This window comes from Kogia breviceps, chromosome 17 (genome assembly GCF_026419965.1).
Source record: "Kogia breviceps isolate mKogBre1 chromosome 17, mKogBre1 haplotype 1, whole genome shotgun sequence".
Taxonomy (NCBI): Eukaryota; Metazoa; Chordata; class Mammalia; order Artiodactyla; family Physeteridae; genus Kogia; species Kogia breviceps.
Window position 1 is genome coordinate 7,368,766 of NC_081326.1, and position 19,382 is coordinate 7,388,147.

General features: G+C 48.6%; 1 protein-coding gene across 2 annotated transcripts in view; it reads left to right on the forward strand.

Annotated features, from left to right (window-relative positions):
• The first annotated feature begins 4,030 nt into the window (after positions 1-4,030).
• Positions 4,031-19,382, forward strand: part of CLVS1 (clavesin 1) — a 240,996-nt gene continuing 225,644 nt past the window's right edge. Inside the window, exons 1-2 of one of the 2 annotated variants that reach the window (XM_067017992.1) lie at positions 4,031-4,139; positions 8,456-8,549. The gene's annotated coding sequence lies outside the window, so the exon portion shown is untranslated. Of the gene's footprint in view, positions 4,140-4,299; positions 4,556-8,455; positions 8,550-19,382 lie in introns of those variants that run through there. The other variant, XM_067017991.1, reaches the window with a different exon arrangement.

Consider the following 19,382-nt stretch of genomic DNA (forward strand, 5'->3'; position numbering starts at 1 on the left):
TCGGGGCGAGGGCTTGATTCAATTTGTGTCAATGAGAAGCGATCACAGGAATGCGATTTTGGCTGGGAATCCCGGGAAAGATTTTAATGTAAGAGTTTGCCAGGCCTTTAGCTTCAGTAGCCTTTAGACCCCAGTGAAGAGGACTCCTGGCAACGGAGACTATGTGATGGAGCAAGGGAGAGAGGAGACAGAGCACGAGAAAGGGGGGGTTGAGAAAGATTCATTGGTCCTGGTGACACCATTCGCGCACCCTGATCAAGCCACGTTTAGACCTCTCGCTTTTGGAACCAATATATTTGTTTTTAGTTTGCAATATCTTTGTGTTTACTTCAACTGGAGCCAGGCTTTCTGCCACTTAAACCAAATGAGCCCTAACCCACCTAGAGGCCTCTGGAGTCTTTTGCACGTGCAGAGCCGGCGACTAGAGGCTTAAAAACGCATTTCACAACAGAAAAGTAACTCTACTGGAGGTTACACGCCTTGGTGAGCACTGTAAGTTAAGGACGAAGCCGCTGGGAATGCTCAGGGACGGCTCCCGGCCCGGTCCTCGCTCCGGGGCCGCGGTACTCCAGGTACGAGCTCCACAGCAACAGCGTCCGCGTCTCTTGGCAACTGGTTAGAAACAAAGTTCTTGGATTTCCCCAGTCCTACTGAATCGGCAACGCCGGGGATTTGGAGGCACAGCTGTCTGTATTTTAATGATCCTGCAAGAGATTGTGAGGGACACCGAAGTTTGAGAACCGCTGCTGTCAGGCTGCTATTTCTGACCCTCGCCAGGTATAGTATCAGCGGAGGGTCACGTGGGATGCATGTGGAATTCAGTGGCTCTTGACGTCAAGGCCTGAGATTTGATTTCCCTGCTGACATTGTAACAGGGAAGGGCCAAATCTGATTATGTGTGGATCTGTTTCTTTTTACTTTACCCTTTGCTTTCCGCTGCTTTTGTTCACGAAAAGGATACTGTCTCTACAGAATGGCCTGCCTCGGGGCACCCGGCCCCCTCTGCCTGAATGCTAAACCAAAGTGCTTTTGTTCAGGGAAACACCAGGACCCTGTCCACCCGCGGATCGCTGCAAGAAAGAAGGAATGAACGCATCCCCTCCCCGAGGCTGGCCGTTCCAGGCGATATTGGCGAAACTTACGGTTTTTACTTTACTTCCTCACCTCCTCCCCCTCTCTGTGCTATAAAAGAAACTGGCATCCAAACCCGATAAGATGGTTGTTTTAAGGCTTCAAGTCTGCCATCTTCTCGGTCTGCCGGCTTTCCGAATAAAGTCGTCTTCCTCGCCTCAGCACCTCATCTCGCCATTGATTGGCCCGTCGTGTGGCGAGCGGAGCCCGCTTGGACTCGGTAAGAACACGGTGCTCTCAAATTCTTAGCTCTAAGCTCCTGGTTCACTGCAACACCATTTCGTGATGTAAAGTTGAGACCCAAGTCTGGGTTTCCCTGCGACACCAAAGTACAGTGATCTGTGAGCTTGGGTTTCTTCTCTGAAGACTGTAATAGTCGATTAGATCTCTTTAATCACTGCTATTTAAGCCTACTGATGCCTAAGGAAGTGTGACACAGGGACAGGACGTGATGAATGAAGTAGCATCTCGTATTTCCTAGTAACGTGGGGTGTGTGACAGTGGACGTCACCCGTGTAAGATGGGAAATGAGACTCTTCAATTACTGACCCCCATCACACCTAGGACCTGCCCAGACTGGGAGGTATGAAGGAGTCTGAATTATAGGTGACCCTTAATATTCAAGGGGGCCTGTTTCAGAGATGGAGAAATCCACCGGTACTCCCAAGATGGAGAGGAAATGATCTTTAGAAGGGCTAGACCACTTTACTCAGAGGTGGGAGGTTACTTCCTGCTTGTGCCAGGTGCTTTGGCCTTGCTTCTCAAAGCAGAGCAAACGTTCACGTAATGTGAAAATATACGCTTAAAGTCATGGAGCCCGGGTCTGAATCTCAGGGCTGCCACCCAGCTGCTGTGTGACCTCAGGCATGGAACCACCGGAGCCTCAATTTCCCATGGAGGAAATGGGGATCGTGATCTTCTGTGGTTGGCATGAGGTTCAGAAGGGGTATGAGCCGCACCTGTGGCACGTACCAGGGACTCAGGCAATTTTCCTCTCCTCTAAGCCGCTCTGCGGAGCTCCCACACTCTCTTCTTTCCTTGTGTGCCTACTGTCCTAACAGCTCTCTCCTGGGTCGCAATTCTTGTACTCCTGCCAGACCTGTCCTCTGCCAAGTTCCCAAGTCTCCAGAACCTCTCTCTCCTCTCCTCCAAAAATCACTTCCCTTTTCACAGGCAGCTAGGCTTGAAGTGGCCAGCAGCATCTAATTTAAAAAGTTGAAGGTCCAGGTGAACTTGACTGGCCAAAGCCTCCCAGGAGGTGATGCTGTGTCCTTCCCAACCACCTGAGAAGACTGAGTTGGCAGGTACAAGGAGATGGTTGGGGCAGGTAGGTGCTTCTGGGACCCCTCTGGTGTGTGCATTCTTTCCTGCCTTCATTCATTCACTCATGCAATGAACATGTGAGTCTCAAGTGTCTCCAGGTGCTGTGCAGGCTGTATGGGATGGAAAGATGTGACTCAGACAGTCCTGGAATTCAAGAAGCTCATACAGAGAGGGCAGACAGACTCCTAAGCAGACACTTAGGAGACTCCTGAAGGAGAAGAGGCCTTCAGGAAGGCTTGAGTCTTGGATAAATAAACAGATGAAGGGGCCAGGAGAGGGTCTAGTAGGTAAAGGGATTAGCATTACCACGGGCAGAGATCAGACACAGGGTGTGCATGGGAGAGCCCCAGGGGTTCCATCGCTGGTTTGTAAAGCTTGAGAAGATGCTTGAAGAGGAAGCGGAGAGCTAGGCAGAGGCCTGCTGATTTTATCTGAGACGTAGGTAGGGAGCCCCTTAAAGCATTCACTGGGCAGGAAGTGGCTGATCAGAGATAACTAAATTTCTAGCTAGCTTACCCCATGCTTAGCACTGTATGAAGAGCTTTATGTTTTTGTTTGTTTGTTTGTTTGCGGTACGCGGGCCTCTCACTGCTGCGGCCTCTCCCGTTGCAGAGCACAGGCTCCGGATGCGCAGGCGCAGCGGCCATGGCTCACGGGCCCAGCCGCTCCGCGGCACGTGGGATCTTCCCGGACCGGGGCACGAACTCGTGTACCCCTGCATCAGCAGGCGGACTCTCAACCACTGCGCCACCAGGGAAGCCCACACGGGTAACTTTTTTTTTTTTTTTTTGCGGTACACGGGCGTCTCACCGTTGTGGCGTCTCGCGTTGCGGAGCGCAGGCTCCGGATGCGCAGGCGCAGCGGCCATGGCTCGCGGGCCCAGCCGCTGCGCGGCATGTGGGATCTTCCCGGACCGGGGCACGAACCCGTGTCCCCCTGCATCAGCAGGCGGACTCTCAACCACTGCGCCACCAGGGAAGCCCACACAGGTAACTTTTTTTTTTTTTTTTTGTGGTACGCGGGCCTCTCACTGTTGTGGCCTCTCCCGTTGCGGAGCACAGGCTCCGGACGCGCAGGCTCGGCGGCCATGGCTCACGGGCCCAGCTGCTCCGCGGCCTGTGGGATCTTCCCGGACCGGGGCACGAACCCGTGTCCCCTGCATCGTCAGGCGGACTCTCAACCACTGCGCCACCAGGGAAGCCCGAGCTTTATGTTAATTGAGTCATTTAATGTAGATTTCCTTGGGTTGAGTGGAGGATGGACTTGGGAAGGAGAGAGCTGGCGGGGGGAGGGGCAAGTTGGGGGTGACTGACCGAGGAATAGTGCCAGGAACGCAGCCTGAAGTGGGGGGGGGGACAGCAGCCGGCTAGGCGGGCGGGGCTGGGTCCCCTCAGGGAGTGCTTCCTGGGGGGATGGTGGTTCCCAGCTCGGGTGAATGTGTGGGTTTATCACTGGAACCTGAATCTGGCAATCCTGTGTATACGCCCCAGGTGTTTCTTCGCTCTTTCCTAGTAGCAACCCTCCCCCACGCCCCCAACGCACACGTATCTTCGTTTCACAAGCAAATCTCTTTCAGGCAGGAAAGTCCTCGGCGGCAGTGGCTTTCTTCATCTGTGCACTGACATCCTGGGAGCGGGTAGCAGCGGCCGCGCGGCGGAAAGAAAGGGCAGCTGAGCATCCATCCGGTGAGGTCCGATGCCCTCGAAGGCGGTAGATTTCTGCTGTGCCCCCTTGTATACAGCTGCGCACCCCTTGGCGCCGTCTCCCCTCCCGCACGGGTGGCCCCTCTCCGTTCAGCCGCTCGGTGGCCGCGCGCCTCCGCCCAGCAGAGGGCAGCGTTGAGACACCAACGGAGCCGGCGCCCGGGGGCGGGGGCGGAGCCGGCGTCCGGGGGCCGCGCCCGGAAGCCGAGCCTCAGGACCCCACGCTCGCTGCCGGCGCCAGCCTTTCAAGCACTTCCCCGGGGAGCCCTTGCAGCCGTGTGACGGTGGCCCGAAAAGGAGCAGGTGACAGGAATGAAACATTCAACAAATCTGTTCCGCAGAATGAAAATGAGTTGTCGTTTAGCATTTTATCTGGTGACACACTCTTCCCGTTTAAGGTTGGTGCAGGAGCCGGGGAACGTCTGCCGCGTGCCCGCAGCCCGTCTCCCCAGCGCCAAGCACCCTCTCTGGGGGCGCCGGCGGCGGCGGACAAGGGGCAGCGGACCCGGGACCCGGGACCCGGGCGGGCGGGCGGCTGCATTAAGGAACCTGAGGCTGCAGGCACATTTCCAGAGGCTGTGATCTAGAAGGCAGCAAAGCACCACAGCCTGATGAAGGAGGAGGGGAAGGCAGAAAGTGAGGGGAGGCAGGCAGCCTTGCTCTTCCCATTGGCGACAGGTGTCTCCTCTCATTACTGATGCCGTTGGTCAGCAGGGGGAAATGGTTAGCAGTTTCTTCGTCCTTCGCCATCTCCATTGACTTGCCGTTCCTCACCCCTGCTTGTGGCTCTGCCGCAGCAGATTCCTGGGTACACCTTCGAGGCTGAAAGTGACCCTGAATCCTTCCCTGTTTGGCCAGAAGGGTGAGACTCATTTTGTGTCCATTTTCTGCCTTTTACTAATTTCATTATTTCACTTATTTGAGCTCATCTGAGCTCCCGTTTTCTCAGCTGTAAAGTGGGGTAATAATAATAATAGTTGTTTCGTCATGTGTGCACATGTACGCAAAGTACAACGAGGCGTCAGAAACACCTGCAGCACAGTCGGTCCTCCGAAATACCAGCCCTCCCCTTCCTCCTCCGCTTCCTCTCTTCTGTCTCCTTTTCTTCAAATAAAAGCATAGATAAACATGGAGACAAGTGGAACTTTATGACCTCAGTTGTATTTCAACTCACTTAAGAACAATCGCAGCATTCAGAAAATATATATAAAATACGTAACATATATATGTATTATATATGTATATGTAGAATACATATATATGTTATGTATATATATAAATATATAAAATATATATAATACATGTTTCTTATATTTTATTTCTGTATTCATCTATTTGTTGAATACTGGTGTATTAACCAGTATTTTGACTATATATATATATATAAAATCAACATGACTGTAGGGTCTTCATAAAGCCCCGAGTTAAAAGCATACTTTATACATTGTTTGGGGGACAGACCTAATTAGGTAGGTGCAACCCATATTTGAGTTCCTTTCCTGGTGATGAGATTGATCATAAGATCAGCAGCAACCCTTGCAAAAAGGTGACTGAAACAGGACTTCCTCCTTTTGAGAATGTCCCCTTCACAAGATGGAGAGTTTCTCAGTTGAGCTTCAAAGAGAAGGGGCGTTGTTTGTCCGTGTGGACTCCCCCGGCCTGAGAGAGGAAGTGAATCACGTGCTCCCGATACAAACCCCAAGACAGGCTTAGGGGAAAGAGCGAATCACAAGCGAGGGCTGGAAATAACCGGACTTGGGCTGGACCCCTCACTCAGTGAAAACAGAGCTGCTGATAGATTTTCCACTTGTTGTGGCGACAGTTCTATTTCTAGGAAGTTAAAAAGAAGCAACAATGGCTATTGCTGCTGTGGAATTATTTCAGATCAAAGAGGGGATACTTTGTAATTATAAAAACCTTGGGTGTGAGAGAGAATGTCCTCTGAAGCTTAATGAAATTTATTAGCTTAGTGCTTAGACCAGGCACATATGAATTTAGAAATTTAATTTTCAAAATATCCTAAAAAGATAGGTGTAAAATCTCATTTTTTTCTTTTTTAAAGATTTTAAAAATTGCAGTAACATTGGCTTATAACATGATGTAAGTTTCATGTGTACGACATTACATGTCTGTTTCTGTATACCCACCAAAAATGTAGTTTCCATCCATCACCATACAGTTGACCCCCTTTACCCATTTCACGCACCCCCCTGCCCCTTCCCCTCTGGTAACCACTACTCTGTTCTCTGTGTCTATGTGTTTTCGTTCGGTTTGGTTTGTTCACTTTTTAAAAAATATTCCGCGTCTGAGTGACCTTGTGTGGTATTTGTCTTTCATTTATTTCTTATATAGGTTTCCTTTCTGTCACCTTCTGCTTTACTCTTGGGGAACTTCTCTATATCCTCAAATAAAAGGTATAAACAACAAAAATGATACACAATAAGCAATAAATGGAGAAGTGTTCAATTCCTATTTTCTACCTAAATTTTTTTTTTTAAGGATGAGAATCTTACTGGAAATGGGGGGACTGCTGACCATAAAAGGAACCCAACATTAGATCAATGATTGTAAAAGTGAGGCTGTTATGGATTCTAAGTTTCTACGTCTCTGGCCCCAAATGGATGGCGTCTTAGGACATTGAGAAAAAAACCTTCATTTTCAACTGCAGCAGCAGCACTGTCTGCACCCTCTGGGGGGCCCTGGAACATGATCCAGGGATTAAAGTTGGAATTTTCAAGGGGAAAATAAAAGTATGTGTTCTGTCAACTGGTGGGCCCGTATATAGAGCAGGCAGGGTTCTAGAACACATTTAGAACAGAGTTTCAAAAGGAGAGTTTTTGAGAATTCAAATTCAAGACTCAGCACCGGTTTAATGCCACAATGACCTTCTTTCTTTGTTCGCTGGGTCTTGAATGACTGTATAAGTGTAGTTGGATTTCAGCAAGTGTCTTGCCTGTTTCTCTTCTCTGGGGACTGGCTCGTTATATTTTAGTTGGGTTGATAACTGCTTGACTGTCCACAGTCCTTGCCTGTCCCCTCCTGGGAGATGCTTTTATCATGAGTTGGATCTGAATGTTGGTGTCATGCTTATCAAATCTGAGAGTGAAATGTAGGACAGTTAAAATCCTAATGACGATATCTGCACTAAAAAAAAAAAAAAAAGAAAATCAGGTAGCAAAATGGCTTTAACGGAAAAAGGGTGAGACCCAGGTCCTCCTCTTGACCACCCCTCCCCACCCCAAATGCCAAAATTACAGGATACTAGTGAGGACCCTCAGCAACAGCACATGTGATAGACTTACTCTACTTAGTTGGCTGAGAGCTTAACGGGAGAACTAATGAACACAGGTTGTCAAAGCCGGTTGCGACTTCGGCACCCCAGTGTGTGGAAGCGCAGAAGTCTAGTTAATGGTAGGATGCGGTCCAGAACAAGAGAGTGAGTTCATGGACCCACCCCTCCCGTATCTGTCAGACCAAATTTAAAGTGGACTATCCAGGTTTGAACACTATATTTTAAGAGCAACACTGATGGATAGATTTATACGTTTGAAACGACAGAGGAATATAGATGTGTAACCAAGAGGAAAGGAGACAGCTGTGTCTGCGTGCCTACATATGCCTACGCGTGCGTGCGTGCGTGTCATGGTACCTGTCTTCAAATATGAGCAGAGGCTGAGGCAAGAGGGCTGGAAATGCGCTGTGTGATTCCAGGAACATTCACGTTGCAGGTCATGTGTCACCTTAGCCCTTCGTAACCCCTCAGAGAAAGCCCCTCCTCCCGGGCCCGCACTATCTCATCATCCTGTTTCATTTCCTCTATAAGGCTGAGCACGAGTTGAAATTTTTGTTCGTTTGGCTTTTTGTTGTTGTTTTTTGTTTTTCTCTTTGTCCGTCGAACTATAATCCCCATGAGGCAAGGGCCCTTCTCTCCTCTTCAACGCTGTGTCCTGGTGCTTAAGCCAATTTACACAGCACAGAGTAGGTTCGTAATCAATAATAGGTGGAAGATAGAAAGGAAGGAAGAGAACATGAATGGATTCCAATGGGTAAAAATAGACGTGGTGCATGGAGTTAGGAAGAGACTAATTCTAACGTAATAAGACATGGGATGTTCCAACAACTGCTGGTGTCTGGTCTTGGAACCGGTGTTTTCTGGGGACGGGTCCCTGTGCCTTGATATATTCAAAGGAAACATTGGAGGCCAGGGCCAGAGTGAGAAATGGATTCAATGACCTCTACAAGTGGGTGAGATTAAGTTAAAAATATTTTTTATATTTAAAATTTCTCCTCCTCTTTAGGAATCCAGCGTCGTGTGGACTTATCAGCTTAAACCACGTGGATTTAGACGTCCGGCTGCTAAGGCACACTCACAGCCGTGGGAGACGGGAAGAGGTGAGTCGGTGGCCACGTTCAAATCTGTGACCTTGTCACGCTGCTGGAAATCCCACTTGCTGGGAGCGTGCGTGTGTGTCCTGGGAGCAGATAAATGTAAGGCCGGAGGTGCTTTGTCACTGTGATGGGAACCCTTGAAAGACTTGACTTAGCTGCCATGTTCCAGTTTCACTCTTCTTCATTTCTGGTCCAGCAAGACAAAGCTCTGAGGAGCCACACAGAGGGTCAAGGTCATGGCACTTAGAACTTCCTGCATTCGACCAGGTGCTCGAGTGGCCCTGGGTAGCTCTGCTGTTCCTTTCCACACTTTTCTAAGCTTGATCTCCTGAGGCCGGATGCTGGGGAAACCTGCCTTGCCTCATATTTTGACTAGAAGTTTCTATGGGTTATGTGGAAAGCCTGGTTTGGATTCTACCCCTGCCCCCAAGGGAGGGTCAGGTGGGGAGCCCGCCCCTGACTCCCATTACAGACCCCAGTCGGGCCGGGCTTCCTCTCATGCTCCAGGGGTAGGGCCCTGGGTCGCTGGGCCCAGGATCCTTGGCTGCAGCGGGCATGTGCCCTCCAGAATGTCATGACGACCCTTTCTTGCCCTGAGGTTCCACCAGAAGCCCCAGCCACTGTGAGCTGCCTGTCCCCTCAGTAGTACAAAGATGTGACTCTCCCGGGGCCAGTTGGGGCAAATCTCTGGAGTCGGTGTGCAGGCGCTGGGGGTGATGCATCCTCTTTTTACGGAGGCCGATACGCCGGGAGGGTGAGATTCCGGGGCCGCAGAAAGCCATCTTTCCCACCCATCAGACAAGCCGTCTGCAGCAGGAGAGGAGGCTGCTCCACAAAAGAAAGCAGAGTGAGAAATGGAGCCAGAGAGAGCTGGGTGACATTACAGGGCCCTGGATAAGCCAGGACGTAAGTTCTCGGTGGTGGGAATCAATGCCCTTCCAGACCGTGTTTGAGCAAATTAGATTTCTGTCTCCTGCAATAAAAAAATCCTGACTAGTACACTGGCTACCAGGGTTAGAGGAACACAAACTCTTGTACCTACGTGCATGTAACAGGAAGTCAATTTCGAGGTGAACAGAAGTAAGAGCTGGGCTTCTGAGGTGTTAGTACTGCAGCTTGGGTGAATTAGGTAGGTTTTGAAGTCCGGTGCTGTTCAGAGGATTTTGGAATAAACCAGAAAAGGGGCAGAAACTAATATTTACTGAACATTTACTGACCTTGTTAATTCTCATGATAATCCTGTGAAGTAGATATTCTCCCCATTTTACTGATGGAGAAAACTGAGGTTTAGTGGAGTTAACTTACTCTTTCAAGCACCCACAGCTACAAAGAGACAGAGCTTTTACTAAAGTCAAGATCAGTCTGATTTTGAAGTTGTTGCTCTTTCTAGAACCCCCGAGAGCTTCTTAAAGTGAGAGATTTTGGCCTCAAAGAGGGCTGTGGTTCCTGTGGAAAGATGGGAAAGTGTGAGGGGGTCGTGGGGAGCAGGGCACGAGGGGGACCTGTCACGTGACCTCTCACAGGGCCGGGCACATTTCAAGTGGTTCACAAATATTTCCTGGAAGGAGTAGCTTCCAGTTCTTGCATTTTTCTCCCCCAGGAAGGGTGATCCACTTGGATGCAAGCCCCTTCCTTGCAGATTTTCACATCTGAAATCCTTGAGGTCCTGGTTATTAAAGTTGAAGGGATGAGACCAGGCACTTGCAGAGGAGGCCGGGGGAGGGGAGGGGAGTGTTCAGCTGCCCCTCCCTGCGCCTCATGGACCAGCGTGGGGTAGGGGCGAGATTTCATGGAATGTCACCCCCACTGTCTTTCCTTTTCTATTTCTTCTTCTTCCTGGCTGCTGCGAGGCTCAGATTCTCTGTAGGTATTTGAAAAAGGTGACTATTAAATTGAAGAATAACTAGTGCTACCCACCAGAGTGTTTTCCTAGGGGTGGTGCAAGCGAATTTTCAAAAATTGGTAAACAATGTTAGCAGAAGAGAGTCTGGAGACCCCTTCTCCCATGGGCCTTGGTTCTTGGTAAGGACGCAAAGAAGAATCTGAGGTCTTACCCGTTGCAAGAGCGTTTACTGAAGATAAGGAGAGAATAGAGAGAACACCTCAAAAGAGAGGTGGGCCAGGCCAAGGAAGGCAGTGGCCCCAAGGACTGGGGTGTAGAGCTTTTCAGGCAAGGTTTTTGCGTAATCCAGGAGACTGTTGATTGATAATCTTAATTGACAGCTGCAGGTTATATAACAAGAGGCTCTGCTGTGCATGTCCTTCCCATAATGCAGTCTGTTATAATTAGATGTATGTATTCATAGACTATTTATGAACATTTAATGAGCCCAAAGGTTTTCTAAGGACTGATAGCCTGAGGTGTGCGCATGTGCAGTAGTGAGGCCAGAGTCCCTCCAGTCGGCCGGGGGGGGGGGCGGTTTTCTGTGCCCTGACTGTTTTGGAGTACTGGTGGGGGTGTGTTTGGGGCGGGGTTGGCAAAAGAGCTTGGCGGGATTAGGCGGCCGTTGGACATTCCGCCGAGGGGACCACCTCTCGTTGCTCGTGGCTAACTTGCTGCCTAACAAAACCAAGGCAGTTCTCGGACAGCCCGGCGGAAGCGCTTGAAATGGGTAGATTCGCCATTTAGAAGTGCCATTTCGAACGCTCACTTCTGGACTTTTGATGTCTAATCAAGGGGCTGCAGTTAAAGTCTGAAATCGCAGTGTTTGTGGGAAAGCAGTCGCGTGGCTGGGCAAGTGGCTGCCTTTCAGAGGCCTGTTGGAAACGTTTGCACGCGGACGAAGGAGCTCTCTCGCAGACGGTGCCTGTGGGTGGGGTTTGCTCCAGGGGCAGGGGGTGTGGAGACAATCGGAAGCGCTGTTGTGGTTTGTTTTCTGCGGCTGGCAAGGTAGACACAAAAATAAAGTCCTCCAATAACGAGGATAAAGTAAACGGGAGAGGAGGTTTGTGCCTCGGGGGGGGGGGGGGTAGAGCCTTGAGGGGAACGGGGACCGTAACGGGCCCACGCTCGGGACTGCAAGTCGCTCCTGGAGGAGGGCGGCGCCTTCGGGGTTCAGGGAGGAGAAGGGACTGCCCACGGGACCCCTGTCTTGTGTCTGCATGCAGCTGTCTCTGCAACATCGTGGGTCCGGGCTTGTCCTGGGTTTCCGGGTGCCTGCAGGGTGCTGAGGGAAAGGATGAGTGTCGGCCACCTGCCGGGCTCCTGAACCCGGTGTCCTGGGGGGCATTTCCAGGTAAAATTGCACCAATACGGTTAGATGGAGTTCAGATGTGCGAAACACCAAAACCAAAACCTAGTCCTTTCAAGATGCTTTACAGGCCATTTTAAGCTAGAGCCCTAGGCTTTTCAGAGTGACTATCTGGGGAGCTGGAAAAAAAAAGTCTACAAATCAGATTTTTTTTCTTCTCCACAAAGAAAGCAAAAAAGGAACCCCCAAACAGCAATTACAAGAGGCTCAGCACCGTCCCTGCTTTTGTCATTATTCACAATAATAACATGGAACCTGAGATCTTTTTTTCCCCCCTGGTAGCGCACGTTACTTTATTTTTTAGGTGAGCAGAAATTGATTTTTGTCTGTTCTGAATGAAGCTGAAATGAAAGAGGCTGTATTCAATAACACCATCAGATTCAACAGAGGAAATAGCTTTTCTTTGCCAAACATTCCAACTCAAAAATCAGAAGCAACCATGTCATCATTCCGGCCTGAAAAATTGCAGCTGCCAAAGCACACGAAGGCACTGTATCACTTTGGAGGGACAGGTAGTTTTTTGGGTTTTTTTTGCTGTACGCGGGCCTCTCACTGTTGTGGCCTCTCGCGTTGCGGAGCGCAGGCTCCGGATGCGCAGGCTCAGCGGCCATGGCTCATGGGCCCAGCCGCTCTCGGGCCCAGCCGCTCTCGGGTCCAGCCGCTCTGCGACACGTGGGATCCTCCCGGACCGGGGCACGAACCCGCGTCCCCTGCATCGGCAGGCGGACTCTCAACCACTGCGCCACCAGGGAAGCCCTAGGGGGGCGGGTAGTTTTAACACATAGCTTGATCTGGCAAAAAATAAATAAACCCAGAGCAACACAGAGGAATCTAGCGTACATCGTGGTTAGGAACAGGCATTGAAGCTTGACAGCCCTCTGTTCAAACTCAGGATTAATTAGCTCTGGGTCCACAAGCAAGTGGTTGAATCTCCCTGCGTCTCTGCTTCGTTATCTGGAAGATAATAACGATGAAACCTCCCTTGTACTGTGCTTGCGATCGTTAACGGAGATGCTGCCTCTGAAGAGCTTAGCACAGTGCACGGCACCGTCAGTGCCCAGCAAATTCCTTTCCTGCCCATCTCCAAGCACTCAATATACTTGCAAGGCCCCTACACCGTGACTTTGACAACCGTAGCTGGAAGATGAGTTTCCACCAAAACTTCCAAGAGACCTGTCTGCCATGGGTGTAAAACAATTGCTGTTCTTAAAATGTCAGCTTCCCTATGATAAAACTCACTTTAGAATTTATGAGGAGGAAATAGGAAAGTGAAAATTGGTCAGGCTACTTACTCCTTAATTCTGATTTAGAGCAGCCGTAAAACTCTAAATGTTATCTGCTCGGTGCCCTAGCACTGAGGAGGTTTCCATGCAGTTTTCTAGAAGTGAGAGCAAATGACTGTGTTTTGGATCGAGAAGCCCCACACGGCAGAGCTTCATGAAGAACCTGGGACCATTCCTCTTTCAGTGGGGATGGAAAACAACAAACTGCTCTCGATCCTTTGCAAATGCCAGCAGCTCTTTTGATGTATTTTCCCTCTCTCATCATCGGAGAGCTTGAGAAGCTAACATGAGAGTCAGTCCTCCGGTAGAAACGCCCCTGGTCTGTGCGAGTCACACCTCCCCAGCTTGAACGCTCCTGGGCGTCCTTCTCTGTTGGTTTCTTCTGTTCGAGGACAGGGCAGCTCGTGCTCTGGAGGATTCATAGTAGACCTGGTATAGTCCTTGTACAGATGAGAATCCATTTCTCTGTGCCCTTCCCTTCCTCCTGGTAGGAAGGGGCTCTTTTTTACATAAACATGTTAAAGTAATGGTAAGTCCACATATAAGCATTCAAATGATTTTTAGCCTGGGCACCAAAGCCATTTAATGGAGAAAAGAAAATCTATTGAGCAGGCAGTGCTGGGATAACTGTGCATCTGTTTGGAAAAATAAAGAACCTTGTTCCATCTCACACCGCGCACAAAAATCAATGGAAGCTGGATCACAGATCTACGTGAGAAAGCAAAAATGATAAACCTACTAGAATAAAACACAGACATATCTTCACAACCTTGAGGTGGGTATATATTTTCTAGAGAGGACATAAAAACCACAGACCATAAAAGAATAAACATTAATAAATTAGACTATCAAAATTAAAAATTCCTGTGGATTAGAAAACGCCATCAAGAAAATTGATAGGCAGTTCACAGACTGGGAAAAATAATTCACAACACATACATATGACAAATGACTTGTATCTAGTATATCAAGAACTCCTGCAACTCAGTAATAAAAGAGACAACCAAATAAAAACTGGACAAAAGACTTAAGTATTTCACAAAAGATGATAATGAAGTGGCAGTCAGCACATGAAAAAGCACACACGATCCTTCATGAATGCAGACGAAAATCACGAGATACTGCTGCACACCCACTATAATGGATAAAATGAGAGATAACATGCTGCCATCAGAACTTTCACATATTGCTAGCAGGAGCATAAAGTGGTACATCCTGTTGGACAGTGTTTTAAACGTTAAACTTACAACTATCCTGTGACCTAAGTATTTATCCAAGAGAGGGGAAAACATGTGCAAGCGTGTTTGTAGCAGCGCTTTCTGGATAACAGCCCCCAACTAGAAGTATCCTGCATGTCCATCGATAGAGTGGATAAGCAGACTTACACGGTGCACCTCTACGGTGAAATGTTACCCATCAGAGCAAAAGGAACAAACTGATGATAAACGCAGCAAGATAGACGCACCTCAAAAACATTTTCCTAGTGAAGGAAGCCCGACCTCCTCACCAGCCAAAACCTAAATGTATGATTCTACTTATATAAAATTCTAAGGAAAGCAAACTGTGTTATGGTGATGGAAATCTGATCAGTGATTACTTCCAGGGAGCGAGAATTGAGTGGGGAAGGGCAGACAGACTTTTTGGGGCAACATCAACGTTCTGTGCTTTGATGCACATTCGTTAAGACTGAGTGGACAGTACACTTAAGATCTGGGCATCTCGCTGTGCATAAATTAAACCTCAATTTAAAAACGAAAGTTATCAGGGGAAGGTGGTCCAAAGGTACAGACGTTCAGTTAGAAGGCAAATAAGTACCAAGGATATAAAGTACCACATGGGGGAGTGTGGTTAACTCTGTGGGGTGATGTATAGGAAAGTTATTAAAAGACTAGATCCTAAGAGTTCTCACTACAAAGAGAAAAATATTTTTTTCGTATTTTGGTTTTTCTTTTCATCGTATCTATATGAGGTGATGGAGGCAAACTAAATTCATTGTGGTAAACGTCTCACAATATATGTAAATCAGACCGTTAGGCTGAATGCCTTAAACCTATCCAGTGATGCATGTCAACTATAGCTCGATAAAACTGGAAAAAAATTTAAAGCCACAGCCAATTGATCGTGGGTTGCAAAAGAGCTTTGTCTGTCTGGTAAGTGCTTCCTGCAGAAGACGGAGCAGTGCATAATGAGGCGCTGGATGGCCTGGGCTGTGAGGACAGAGCTCCCCTCACAGGTCTAAACTAAAGGGGTGGCAGCAAAATGAGTCTAGGTCAGAGGGTGGGCGAGGGTAGGAAAGAAAGAGGATCAAGAGAAACACCTCATTGGCCTGTCTGCAATGGCTTCTGAAAGACTGGAAGATGAAGGTAGGAATCTTAAAGAAATACGCTGCAATAGCATCTGGACCTGATTGGCTACAGAAAAATTGCTTCCTTTGTGCTCTCAGCCTGTGCTTACAAATGACTTCACTGGGCCGAGTCACGGGCCTAGGAGATGCTCAGTAAATGCTTCTCGAATGCGTGTCCTTCCGGAGGGGCCTTCTTCCCCACCTGAACCTACCTTACATACATTAGTACCTTAAACGCTTCTTCCTGGCTCACCCGCCCGTCCCGGGGCAGGCAGGAGCAAGTCTGGGATGCAAATGCAGGCCCAAGGAGGCGAGGCTGGGCAAGCTTGCTGGAACGGCCCTTGCCTGTCCGAGTCGGCCCGGGACACGCCGTGGGCACAGCACTCAGACAGCAGACATTCCTGTCTCGCAGCTCTGGAGGCTAGAAGTCCAAGACCAAGGTACGGGCTGAATTGGTTTCTGGTGAGGTGTCTGTTTCTGGCTTGTAGACAGAGAGAGAGGAGGAGCGAGAGAGAGAGAGAGAGAGAGAGAGAGAGAGAGAGAGAGAGAGAGAGAGAGAGAGAGAGAGAGAGAGAGAGAGAGAGAACACTAATCTTATTAGATCAGAGCCTTACTCTTACGCCCTCACTTAACATTCATTACTTCCAAAGGCTCTGTCTTCAAATACAGTCACATTAAGGGGATGAGGCTTCAAAGTATGAATTTTGGAGGGACACAGTATTCAGTTCACAAGGCCAGAGGAGTGACCTTTGCAGAGACCCCCGGGTTCGGGGGAGATATGCTCCTTCTCTGCTGGTGAATGGCTTTTAGACAACAGCCTCTTGTCCCCATTGACCACATGGGATTTGAATCAGAGAAAAGCACTCATGGCCTCAGCCTCCGGAGCTGTCTGGTCTTTCCACCGGGACAGCTCCTCTCCAGGCACCCAGTCATGTACCAGCAGTGGAAACGCTCGCTGAGAACGCAAAACGCTGAAAGACAAGGCATGGATCTGAGTCCGTTAGAGAAAGTCAAGGCTTCGTGCATTTACCCGATTGCCAGGAGGAGAGAGAGTGGCTGCTGTGACAGTCCTCTGGGGCTTCGTCACATGAGCGACAGAGAGAAAAGCGGGCTGTGTCCTGGACGGAGCCCAGAGGGGCAGCAGCAAGCGGGCACTGAACCTTTGTCTACACTCGGGAAAGGAGTGCAGAGTGATTGGGGGCAGCTGGATTTTCCTGAGCGTTCCCCGAGAGTTCTTGGGGGGCCTCGGAATTATTTATAACTCCCTTCTGCCTAGACTGAGGTTTCCTGCTGACACCGTCAGTGACTGACACTTCCCCAGGCTGGACTATTTTGCCTTAAAAAAAATTCTTTTAAAAAATATTTTATTTATTTTATATTTATTTATGTTTGGCTACGTTGGGTGTTTGTTGCTGCGCGTGGGTTTTCTCTAGTTGCATCAAGCGGGGGCTACTCTTTGTTGCGGTGCGCGGGCTTCTCACTCCGGTGGCTTCTCCTGTTGGGAGCGCGGGCTCTAGGCGCGCAGGCTTCAGTAGCTGTGGTTCGCAGGCTCTAGAGCACAGGCTCAGTAGTTGTGGCTTGCGGGCTCTAGACTGCAGGCTCAGTAGTTGTCGGGCTTAGCTGCTCTGTGGCACGTGGGATCTTCCCGGACCAGGGCGCGAACCTGTGTCCTCTGCATTGGCAGGTGGATTCTTAACCACTGCGCCACCAGGGAAGCCCCAGGCTGGTCTTTTTATCTCACTGTTCACTGTCAGTGGAGCTGAGGTTGGCGTGTTTCCATTTCTTCTCTGGCCTGACTGGTTCTGGAAGGAACTGAAAGTCTCCCGCAGAGGCAGAGCACAGATTGGGCTTCAGAGGAGGCTGGGAAGGCCCTACTTGAACGACTCTTGGATACAGAGTCGTTCAACCTTGAATCTTAAGAAATGCATATTGATGACAATTAATTGCGGTGGATTTTAACCTCAAATTTTAAGAAACGCATATTGATGACAAGAATTAATTGCAGTGTCTCTAAAATCGGTATCAATTGTATGTCAATAAGCCATTAAAAATATCTAAAATCAGTATCTGCTGACATTGTGAGGAATGTTTGCTTTTTCAGCCTTTGTTTTACGCATTATGATTCCTTACTATGAAAGAGAATCTATATTTAGCAAGCAAAGCAATACAGTTACCCCCCCGCTGCCCCACCCCGAACAAAACGAATTCTACCAGACCCTTCCTAGTGCCAGCCAACTGGGCAGTCCAGGAGGGCACCCTTCACCATTCTGGTAACTTCAGCAAAATAGAAAAAGGGAGGAAGATTTACTGATGCCTTTACCCTCAGGGGTCCTGGCTGTCCCACCCACACTTCCTCAAAGATTGTGCTTCTAAATTATCTCCTAATCTCTCTCACCAGCTTCCTTTTCCCTCCGATGAATTAATAACCAGGCATACATGACAAAAACAACTTTTTAATAGGCATTTGCTTTTCAAAAGGGTTTGTTGAGCTCAGTTGAATATTCAAAGGATGAAACTGATAAAACCTCCCTCCTTGACCAAACTAGTCAGGCTCCTCTGAGCCCTTGGCCCAGTCCTTGCCAGGCTGGCAGAGCCCAGTCTTAGCGAGAATCCTGCTAAGTCAGCTTAGAATCTCCCCGTCCTTGATATTTGATCCCCTGGTTTCTTACCTGCCACCCTTGATACTGGACTCCCCCGACCTGCCTTCAGCAGGAATCCTTGTTAAGTCAAGTTAATTAATCTCCTCCTGTCCTTGACGTTGCCTCTTAGTAATTTTTCATCCATCCTCCCTGCTACCTTAGCTAGAAATCCCCACCTTTCTGTGTTGTATTCAGAGTTGGATCTGATCTCTTTTCCCAGGTGTGATGGTCTTGACATCTGTTAACAAGAGTCTTGAAGAAAGTCTTCTTTACTGTTTTAACAAGTGTCAGAATCACTTTTTCTTTGGTAGAATGAGAGCGCCTTGAGGGTAAGAACTTTGTCCTTCTGTTCTGCTAGTGTATCCCCAGCACTGGAAGTGTCAGGAACCCAGAAGTCTCTCAGTGAATGTTTGTTCATAAGCAGATGCTGACACAAATAATCTCATTTGCTCCTTTCATCAACACTGAGGCAGGTTCTTGCCCCCATTTTATAGAAGAAGAAAATGAGGTGGACACGGCTTAGGGTATTTACTTCTTATTTCCCAGCTAGTCAGAAACATTCCATGGAGGGATTGTTCTTTGCTCCGTCCTATGTTGCAAATGTCTCCTAATGTAAAGGATCAAGAGCTCACTTTGATGGAGGTAAACAATACATAAAATCTTCAGACAATAGCAAGAGCTATGTTTACTGAGAATTACCTACATGAAGGCCTCTAAGTATATATTAACTTTAATCTTCTCAGCAACCTAATGATACAGGAGCTATTATTATTATTGTTGTTGTTGTTTTAATAGCTTTATTGGGGCATAATTTAACATACAATAAACCGCACACATGTAAGTGTACAATTTGTAAATTTTGACATACGTATACACCTGTGAAATCACTCCCACAATCAACGTAATGAGCATATCATTCCCCCCAAAGGGGCTCTTACTAGTCACACCATCTTACAGATAAGACAGTCGATTTCATCTGTACGATGTTACACAGCTGCTGTGTGAGGTGCCAGGACTTGAAGCCATGTCTGCAAGATTTCAGAACTGTGCCTCTTCCCACAGTATCAGCACTGTGTCTCTCTTCCCCCCTCTCTAGCCCCCTGTTTCTCTCTCTCTCTCAGGCATTACTATTTGTTAATAGCTCTATATTTAGATGCTCCACGCTGTCACCCTAATCCAAGAGCAGTGATAAGCAGCAATGACAATTACAGCTAACACAGACGACAAGTCACTCCAACCAGCTCTTTAAATATGGTGCCATATTTAAAGCGATGTGGGTCTTAAGCTCTTGGCATGGCAGTCAGGCAGACTCAGCGTTG